Source organism: Macaca mulatta, chromosome 18 (genome assembly GCF_049350105.2).
Source record: "Macaca mulatta isolate MMU2019108-1 chromosome 18, T2T-MMU8v2.0, whole genome shotgun sequence".
Classification (NCBI taxonomy): domain Eukaryota; kingdom Metazoa; phylum Chordata; class Mammalia; order Primates; family Cercopithecidae; genus Macaca; species Macaca mulatta.
In genome coordinates this window covers 71,807,787-71,818,930 of record NC_133423.1, presented here as the reverse complement: position 1 = coordinate 71,818,930, position 11,144 = coordinate 71,807,787, and positions in this window count along the sequence as shown.

Genomic DNA, 11,144 nt, shown 5'->3' with positions numbered 1-11,144 from the left:
TAGAGTTTAATTTTACTAGGCTCTTCCCTACCTAACCAAACTGTTATTTCATTTAAAAAAAAAACTGGACAAAATTATTTTGCTTTTGTTCAGTTGTTCTCCCGTTTTACTTTAAAAAAACAAAATAGAAAAAGGGCCAGTCAAGGTGGCTTATGTCTGTAAGCCCAGCACTTTGGGAGACTGAGGAGGGAGGACCATTTGAGGCCAAGAGTTCAAGACCAGGGCAACAAAGTGAGACTCCTTCTCTACCAAAAAAGAAATTTTGAATTAGCTAGGCATGGTGGCAAATGCCTGTAGTCCTAACTACTGTAGAGGCTTAGGCAGGAGGATCCCTCGAACCCAGGAGTCTGAGGCTGCAGCCAGCTGTGATAGAATCACTGTACTCCAGCCTGGGTGACAGAGCAAGGCCCTGTGTCAAAAAATAAAACTAAAAAGTAAATTTAAAAAAATTAAAAATAGGCCGGGAGCAGTGGCTCATGCCTATAATCCCAGCACTCCTCCCAGGGAGGCTGAGGCAGGCAGATCACATGAGGTCTACCAAAAATATAAAAATTAGCTGGGTGTGGTGGCAGGCGCCTGTAATTCTGGCTACTCGGGAGGCTGAGGCAGGAGAATTGCCTGAACCCGGGAGGCAGAGATTGCAGTGAGCCAAGATTGTGCCACTGCACTCTAGCCTGGGCAACAATAGTGAAACAAACAAAACATTAAAGGTAGAAAAAAATAATAAATTATGAGAAAAATAGGTGCAATTAAGGCCAGGCACGTTGGCTCTTGCCTGTAATCCCAACACTTTGGGAGGCCAAGGCAGACAGATCACCTGTAGTCAGGAGTTTGAGACCAGTCCGACCAACATAGAGAAACTCTGTCTCTACTAAAAATATGAAATTAGCCAGGGATGGTGGTGCATGCCTGTAATCCCAGCTACTTGGGAGGCTGAGGCTGAAGAATCTCTTGAACCTGGGAGGCGGAGGTTGCAGTGAGCCGAGATCATGCCAGTGCACTCCAGTCTGGGCAACAAGAGCGAAACGCCACCTCGAAAAAAAAAAAAAAGAAAAAAAGGTGCAATTTATTGAGCTTGTATTAAGTTAAAGGCAATGTGTGAGGCGTTTTAAAACGTTATCTCTAATCCCCCATCCCAGTTATTGCAAAATAGATATTATTGTCCTCATTTCTCAGATGAGGAAATTGATACTTAAAGAAGTAATTGCCCTGAGGTCCCAAGTATTTTCTGAATGTGATAAATAAGATGATCCTTATCAAGTGTCTAAAGCATAGAAAGCATTCAATAAATGTCTACTGTTATTACTATTAAAAAGAGGCTCTGGGCCAAGCACAGTGGCTCATGCCTGTAATCCCGGCACTTTGAGAGGCCAAGTTGGATAGATCACCTTACGTCAGGAGTTTGAGAATAGCTGGCCAATATGGTGAAGCCCCGTCTCTACTAATAATACAAAAATTAGCCTGGCATGGTGGCACACACCTGTAATCCCAGCTACTTGGGAGGCTGAGGCAGGAGAATCGCTTGAATCCGGGAGGTGGGGGTTGCAGTGAGCCAAGATTGGGACATTGTACTCCAGCCTGGGTGACAAGAACAAAACTCTGTCTCAATAATAATAATAATAATAATAATAATAATAATAATAAAGCTCTTGTTAAAGGTAGGTGAGAATTCAAGGACATAAAAAATAGCTCCTCTGTCTTTTGGGTCTGTTTCAGTTGCGTTTGAATATTCATCCATTTAACATTTACCGAAAGTTTCCTATGATCTGGGAATATTAGCACGAATATATGAACAAAGATGTACTATCTTTTAGCTAGTCCAATATTTTAAAAAGTGATCAGCCAAGTATCTCTCTCTCTCTAAAATATTTCTAAATTTCCAACTTTCAGATTTTCTGTTTCTATTCTGTACTTAAATAGTGTTTATATGTTTTTCCCGTTAGAAGTTTTGAGCTGTGAAAGACCTCGGAAATTAGCCCCCAAATCTTTCATTTTACAGGTGATAATTGTTAAGCCTAGAGCCGTGAGAGGCCTGTGCTCCGTGGGACAGGGAGCTAAGAGCAGAACAGTGCCCACCGTTGGATGCTACTGACCACCAGACGGTGGCCTTTATACACATCAACTTGCTTCATCTCCACCAGAACAAATGAATGACAAAACCAGATGAAAGACGAAGCCAAAGTAAATCCCTTCTCATCTCTGTCACTGCAAAATACATATAGTAACAACAAAAACAAGCTCTGAAAACCTTGCTTGTAAAATGTTTGGTAAAACTGTTTCTTTTTTTTTTTTTTTTTTTTTGAGACGGAGTCTTGCTCTGTAGCCCGGGCTGGAGTGCAGTGGCCGGATCTCAGCTCACTGCAAGCTCCGCCTCCCGGGTTTAGGCCATTCTCCTGCCTCAGCCTCCGGAGTAGCTGGGACTACAGGCGCCCGCCACCTTGCCCGGCTAGTTTTTTGTATTTTTAGTAGAGACGGGGTTTCACGGTGTTAGCCAGGATGGTCTCGATCTCCTGACCTCGTGATCCGCCCGTCTCGGCCTCCCAAAGTGCTGGGATTACAGGCTTGAGCCACCGCGCCCGGCCAAGTAAAACTGTTTCTTTAAAGATATTCCATCATTTGGACTTTAATTTTAGTAGGCTCTTCCCTACCCCACCAAATTGTTATTTCATATAAAATAATTGGACAAGGCTGGGCGCAGTGGCTCATGCCTGTAATCCCAGCACTTTGGGAGGCTGAGGCGGGCGGATCACCTGAGGTCGGGAGTTTGAGACCAGCCTGACCAACATGGAGAAATCCCGTCTCTACTAAAAATACAAAATTAACTGGGCATGGTGATGCGTGCCTGTCACACCAGCTACTCGAGAGGCTGAGGCAGGATTATCGCTTGAGCCTGGCAGGTGGAAGTTTTGGAGAGCCAAGATCACTCCATTGCACTCCAGCCTGGGTAACAAGAGCGAAACTCCTTCTCAGACAAATAAATAAATAAATAATCGGACAAAATTATCTCACCTTTGTTCAATTGGCTTTCTGTTTTACCTTAAAAATATAAATTAATTAATTAATTGTGATAAAAATAGCCGCATATATTGGTCAATAGCCTGAAATGTCCATATGTGATACAGCTAAAGCCTAATAGGAAAACAATTACTAACATATTGGAGTTGGAACAGACCTACAGGTCATGTCTCCAGTATTTGTACATCGTGATGAGGAAATTGTGGCCAGAGATTTTAAAAGACTTGTCCAAGTCTCCAAACTGAGACTTGGGGGCCATATTCCATTTTCTTTGGCTCATGGCTTTCCACTGAACTTCAAAAGAGGCTCCAGTACCAGTCCTAAGAATCATCAGTGGCCTTAGAATAGTTTGGAGGAATTACTTCAGGCTGTTCCTCTGAACTGGGACACAGCAAATGGAATAAAATACTGGCTCTCAGGACAAAGAGAGAAAGCAGCTCTCAATCATAGCCCTCTTTCAAAAACCTTAAGTTTAAAAACTAAAGAAATAGATATATGAAGTAGCCAAAGAACCGTATGCTTTTAAAAACCTAGAAGCCATTTCTTTATTTCAAAAAAGTTTTCACACAGTTTTCAAGCATAATCACATCTTAGAGGTTGTAGACATTGCATCTGGCACCCATCTCAACATTAGTCTCTTTACTGGATATGTGTGTGTGTGTATATATGTATATATATAACATTTTAGTGGATGTGATTAACAGCACCATGGCTGCTGTGCCACACAAGGTTTATTCTTTTTCAACTATGGAAGAGAATATCAAGTGACTTATTACCAAGCTGTAGAAGCCAATATCCTTTTCAAAAAAACAAGATCACTCTCTTGCCATACTCAAAGACTTGATTTTCAGAGAATTGGTGGTTAAAAATTGTGACAGAACCTCTCAGTGAGTCACAACAAAATCTCCTAAGGGAAGTCCCATACGTTTTGCTACTGTTGTGCAGGCTGGAGTGCAGTGGCGCAATCACAGCTCACTGAAGCCTTGGACCATGTGGGCTCAGCTGATCCTTCCTCTTCAGCCCCCTGTGTAGCTGGGACTGCAGGCAGACGCACACCACCATGCCCAGCTAATTTTTTGTATTTTTTTGTAGAGATGGGGTTTCACCATGTCGCTCAGGCTAGTCTCAAACTCTTGAGCTCAAGGGATCTGCCTGTCTTGGCCGGAAGTCCTGCGATTAGAGATGTGTGCCACTAAGCTTTGCCACATTTTGCTACTCTTGCTCTGCATTTTTAAGGCACTTCCCTCCATTGTTAATTCATTTCCCTGTATTCAATCTTTGATTGAATGTTAATTGTTAGAAGCTGTTGTTACGAAGATAAAGACATGGTCCTTCTCTTAAGAAGCTCCTAGTCTATTGTGATGATTCTCCAAATTTAGTGAGCATGAAAATCATCTGAAGAGTGATATAAAACAGATCTGCACTTTATAAAATCACCCCGGGTCATTCTGATACAGGTGGTTCCCAGGCTCCATTTCTAAACCCACTGGTGTGGAGGGAGAGAAAGCATTTCCCTTGTTCATTGGAATTCTAACCATCCTTCAGGGCCAGTCCCAGTGGAACTTTCCATGTTGACTTAGTCATCATCCACTTTCTTTCCTTCTCTAGCACTTAATCTGTGTCTTTCTCAGAACACTGACTACCCCTTCCCCAGTTTCTGTCTGGTACTGTAGGTCCTTTCTAGAATGCCCTGTCTAAGCTACCTGTCGTCTGGATAGGGAATCTAGACTGTGTCTGATCTGACTTTGCATTCTCTGCAGCATGTGGCACAGCGCCCATATATAGTTATTATGTAAGTCATGCTTGTTGAATGAAGGGATCTGTTTTTTTGGTTTTGTTTTTTTTTTAATTATAAAAGAGGTTTAACTGACTCACAGTTCCACATGGCTGGGAAGGCCTCAGGAAACTTAAAATCATGGCGAAAAGCACCTCTTCACAGAGCGGCAAGAGTGAGATTGAGAGCCAGTAGGGGAAATGCCAGACGCTTACGAAACCATCAGATCTCATGAAAACTCACTATCATGAGAACAGCATGGGGGAAACCACCCCCCATGATTCAATTACCTCCCACAACACCTGGGGATTATGAGGATTAAAATTCAAGATGCGACTTGGGTGGGGATACAGCCAAACCATATCAATCCATATATGGCTGAAATTTAAATCAGACAATAGTAAATATCTATGTTCAAAGTCCATCAATGCTTTGAGATTCTGAGCTATTTTCTGGTGTGGAAAACAGATTTAGCATCTCCATCTCCATTGGATGTATGCTGCCTCCTGTGATGATCAAGGAATGCAATGGTTCTCCCAAGTCCACAGTACACATTTGCTGTAAAGTGCCTGCTGCAATTTTCTGGTCGTCTGCTCCAACCCTGCCTAAGCCAACACAAAGTGTCTCCTCGGTGATTGCTGGTTCTTCTTGTATTCTTTGATTTTGAACAATCGAAGGGATCTGTTTCTAAATGGAGAGTTGTATTTTTAAAGTGGATATGTGATATATAAAAGTGGACATGTGATATACATGTGTTGTGATCCTAAATGTCTCAAAATGGAGTCACTTATGACAAGTAACTCAACCCACAGTAAAATTGCCGACCCCTCAAAGTGATACGCATACATATGATGGACCGTGATGATAAGATAATACTTGCTGTGGCCAGGCACCACCCCACCAAGACTCAGGCTAGTGCTCAGGCTGGTCTCAAACTCTTGAGCTCAAGGGATCTGCCTGTCTTGGCCCGAAGTCCTGAGATTACAGATGTGATACAGATTCACAAGAAAGTAAAGCCAAAAGGTGGCTGAGCTAATGACCATGGACTCTCCTGAGGAGGGCCATAAAACAGCAAAGAAACTAACCGTGGCCAAGAAGCTTGAAGAAGCTCTGTCCATGAGCACTCTGAAGCCTCCTTTAGTCTGGCAGTGGAAGCTCTGCTGGGTCCTCCCAGCAGAGTATGGGGAGCAGCAGAAACTCTGCCCTCCCCCACACTTTCCCCCACAGGTCAGCGTTTTGAAGATTCACGTGGTTTCGTCCTCCTCTTTCTTATGTGTGTTTCTTATGTGTGTTTCCTATGTGTGTTACATATATTTGCATAGTTATTGGTGTATGAAAGCCTTGCAATAAACCTTTGAAAGCATTTAAATAGGCATTATTGAGTCATTGTGAAACCTCTCATGCCGTTTAAGTAAGCACAACTCGGCTGACTGGAACCTGACATGATAACATGGATACATGTAGTGATACAGTGCAGGAAATAGGATGTTTTAAGAGGCACAACACAAGGCACAAAGCATCATAGATGGAGGCACTAAATAGCCTGGCTGACAGGGAGCAAAAGATGCTGCATAAGGAGGGAAGAGATAGGAGTGGGAAGGAGGTAGTGGTAACCACGAACATTGCTGGAATGTTCTGGCGGCCAGCTGGAGAGGAAGCCTAGAGAGTGTGAGAGATCAAGGTATTGCAGTGATCCCAGCAGGCAGCACAAATGGACTGTGGCTCTCTCTCCTCCAGTATTCTGCCTTGCCTTGATCTCCCTGGACTTTCAGCTTCTCTTCCACCCAAGGTGGCCATCAGGCTCTGCCCAGGTTCCTTTTATCACAGGCTGGAAACTCTCTCAAGGCAGAAAGCTGGAGAAACTGCAGCGTTTGACTTGTTTGTTTCCCATCTCCCATCTGTCCCTTGTGACTGTCGTGGCTGCTGTGTGTTGGAGTCCGGAGTGGAGAAGTGCAAAGGTGGGCGTGGGGAGGCCCTTCGGAAGGTTAGTGCAGCAGCGCAGATGGGCTATGATGGTCTCTACATGGGGGATGCAGTGGAGACGGAGAGACAGAGAAGTTGGAGATGTATTTCTAAGGTAGAAGCAGGGCTTGGTGAGGATGTAGAGTTGAGGGAGAGGGAGGAGTCAAGGGTGATTGGGCTTTTTCCATCAGTATAAAGGTGATTGATACTAGCATGGGGCTAGGGTGAGGGGTAGATGAGATCATGCTTCCTCCGGGTTCTGGAACTGTAGTCTGAATGCAGGGCCTGGCTGCCGCTTCTGGGAGTGGGGAAGATTGCCTATGACCGGAGGACCTGCAGGCCATCTTTGAGGAGTTCAAAACATCTTTAGCTCCATGGCTCAATCCTTTCCAGTCACATTCTTCTCTTCTTTCCCTTCTTCTCTCCCTGATCTCCAGCTCAATTCTCAATTCCTCTCAGAGCTCTTGACTGGAGAAATCCTGATGATCTGCCTGTGACCGTGACCTTCAGTGCTTGTATCCTCCAGAGTGGGGCTCAGACTCTCCACACTGGGGACCTGTGGGGCCTAGTTCACTCTATGCTGAAGGTGACAGGGTGGGGAGAGGAAGACACTCACAAGGATTCCTTCTTTTTTTTTTTTTTTTTTTTGAGACGGAGTCTCGCTCTGTCACCCAGGCTGGAGTGCAGTGGCCGGATCTCAGCTCACTGCAAGCTCCGCCTCCCGGGTTCACGCCATTCTCCTGCCTCAGCCTCCCGAGTAGCTGGGACTACAGGCGCCTGCCACCTCGCCCGGCTAAGTTTTTGTATTTTTAGTAGAGACGGGGTTTCACTGTGTTAGCCAGGATGGTCTCGATCTGCTGACCTCGTGATCCGCCCGTCTCGGCCTCCCAAAGTGCTGGGATTACAGGCTTGAGCCACCGTGCCCGGCCTCCTTCTTTTTTTAGAGATGGGTTTCATTCTGTTGCCCAGGCTGGGGTGCAGTGGCATGATCCTAGCTCACTGCAACCTCGAACTCTTGGGCCTATGCAATCCTCCTGCCTCAGCCTGATGAGTAGCTGGGACTACAGATGCATGCCACCATGCCCAGCTAATGTTTAAATTTTTTGTAGAGACAGGGTCTCACTATGTTGCCCAGGCTGGTCTTGAATTCACAGCCTCAACTGACCCTCCTTCCTTGGCTTCCCAAAGCTCTGGGATGACAGGCATGAGTCACCACACCTGGCCCCAGGACTGTTCCTTAAAATTATCCTTGGAAAAGTTGCTAAGCCTGTTTTCTCATCAGTAGATCTGTGAATCTGGCTCGTTATCACAGCTGACATCATAGGCTTAGGGGTTTCTTGTTTATTTTTTACCTCATCATTCTTCTGTTTGAATTTTTTTATTGTAGTCAAATATATATGTATTTATCATCTTAGCTATTTTTAAGTGTATAGTTCAGTGGCTTTAAGTATATTCACATTGTTGTGCAACCATCACCACCATCCATCTCCAGAATTCTTTTCATCCTGCCAAATGGAATCTTAGTGCCTGTGAAACAACTCCCCATCTCTCCCGTCCCCGGAGACCACCATTCTACTTTCTGTCCCTATGCATTTTACTCTTTTTTTTTTTTTTTTGAGATGGAATCTCACTCTGTCGCTGAGGCTGGAGTGCAGTGGCACAATCTTGGCTTACTGCAACCTTTGCCTCCTGGGTTCAAGCGATTATTCTGCCTCAGCCTGCCAAGTAGCTGGGACTACAGGCGCCTGCCATCATGCCCGGCTAATTTTCGTATTTTTAGTAGAGACAGGGGTTTCACTATGTTGGCCAGGCTGGTCTCAAACTCCTGACCTCGTGATTGACCCACTTTGGCCTCCTGAAGTGCTGGGATTACAGGCGTGAGCCACTGCGCCTGGCTGCATTTTACTCTCTTTTATAAGTAGAATCATATTGGTCCTTTTGTGACTGGCTTATTTCACAAAGCATAATGCCTCAAGTTTTATCCGTGTTGTAGCATGTGTTAGAATTTCCTCCCTTTTAAAGACTGAATCATATTCCACTGTATGACTGTACCATATTTTGCTTATCCATTCATTCAACAGTGAACACTAGGCTGTTCCATCTTTTGGCTATTGTGAGGAATGTTGCTATGAGCCTGGATGTACATCTATTTGTTACCCTGCTTTCAATTCTTTTGGGTCCCAGAAATAGAATTCCTGGATTATATGGTAATTCTGTGTTTAATATTTGGAGAAACCACCATACTGTTTTCCATAGTGGCTGTACCATTTTATATTCCCACCAGCAATGCACAGAAGTTCTGAATTTTTCGCATCCTCGCCAACACTTATTTTCTGTTTTGTTTTGTTTTTTTTAAATAGCCATCCTACTGGGTATGAAGTGGTAGCTCATTGCGGTTGATTCGAATTTCCCTGACGATTAGTGATTGAGCATCCTTCATGTATTTATTGGCCATTATATGTCTTCTGTGGAGAAATGTCAGTGTAAGTCCTTGGTTCATTTTCAAATTGGGTTGTCTGTTTTGCTGTTGTTGCTGAGGTGCAGGAATCCTTTATATATCCTGGATATTAATCCCTTGTCAGATATATGGTTTGCAAATATTTTCTCCTGTTCTGTGGGTTGGCTTTCCACTCTGTTTATACTGTCCTTTGAGGCACAAAAGAAGTACAATTTATCTATATTTTTTCTTATGCTGCCTGTACTTTTGGTGTCATATTCATAATTCGGGTTTTAAAAATGATTTTTTTTTTTTTTCCGGCAGGGCACGGTGGCTCACGCCTATAATCCCAGGTCGTTGGGAGGCTGATGCCTGCGGATCGCTTGAGGTCAGGTTTGAGACCAGCCTGGCCACCATGGTGAAACCCCGTCTCTACCAAAATTACAAAAATTAGCTGGGCGTGGTGGCCTACGCCTGTATTCCCAACTACTTGGGAGGCTGAGGTGGGAGGATTGCTTGAATTCAGGAGGCAGAGGTTGTGGTGAGCCGAGATTGTGTTACTGCTCTTCAGCCTGGGTGACAGAGTGAGATCCTGTCTCAAAAAAAAAAAAAAAAAAAAAAAAAAAAAAAAAAAAAAAAAAAAGCCGGGCTCGGTGGCTCATGCCTGTAATCCCAGCACTTTGGGAGGCAGAGGTGGGCAGATCATGAGGTCAGGAGTTCGAGACCAGCCTGGCCAATATAGTGAAACCCCGTCTCTACTAAAAATACAAAAAAATTAGCTGGGCGTGGTGGCACACGCCTGTAATCCCAGCTACTCGGGAGGCTGAGGCAGGAGAATCGCTTGAACCCGGGAGGTGGAAGTTGCAGTGAGCCAAGATCACACCATTGGTTAGTAAACTCCGGGCTGAGAATTCATATCCTGAGCTCCCTTCAGGGATCCCCATTTGCCCTGAAAACCAAGGCTGGTGCCTCAGTGAGATCTAAAACATGCTGCAGGACCGGGGGCCCTGTAGTTTCATCAACCCCAGACAGTGGGGAACGAAAAAGCATTGTGGTCTTTTTATTTGTTCGTCATGTTCAAGGTTCCTCCTTATGTTAAAAAATTTAAAAAGAAAGAAAGAAAAAAAGACAAAAAGAAAACTTCTGGAATGGAGAATTTATTTAATGTTTTAGAATGTATTCACTTTGGGGCACTACCTTTTACTAGAGCGAAGAATCCCGTACTTAGAGGGAACCAATGGATTGGTTACACCGTGTTACCAAGTCCTCAGGAGGGCAAACTGAAAAGCTGCAACCACTGCCCAGCCGGTGGTCGATTGCTTTTGGGGGACTAGTGCGTCTGAGTAGTCATCTGTAATTTCAACATGTGGCAGAAAGTTTCTCCGCACCTCTGTCGCCCCAGCTCCACTCACCACCTAGTGTATGTTTTAAAGCAATAAAGCAATGAGTCTGCTTAGAGGGGGTTCTAAAGGGAAAGATAAACACGGGCTTTATTAAGTATACAGCCGGGCAATGTGACGGGCGACCCTGAAAGGAACTCAGGGAGCCTCTCAGCAGCCCGGCCTCCTTTCGCAACAAAACTGGAGTCAACCTGATCATTTCAGGGGCGCCGGGTGGAAGGGTGGCTTTTCCAGCCAAGGCAGGATGTGCTGGCTTTTTCTCTGGAGGTGTCCAAGAGAGCAGAGAGAGTGTCTAATGGTGACTTCGGATTCTGGCGACTCGGGCTCTACCTGGTTGACAGCGAGAGCGTTCCCTGCTGCTCGGTCTCCTTCGGGCATCAACCAGCGCACGCACTTGGAAACTCTGAACCCAGAGGACATTCTGTAACTCTCCATGCCCCCCAGCCATTTGGGGAAGGGCCCACCTTACCCCGCCACCCCCGTGGCACAGCAGCTCCCCATCCTCTTGCCCCACACTTGCTAGGTAGTTTGGAGTGTAGAAACGACCCCAGCAGCA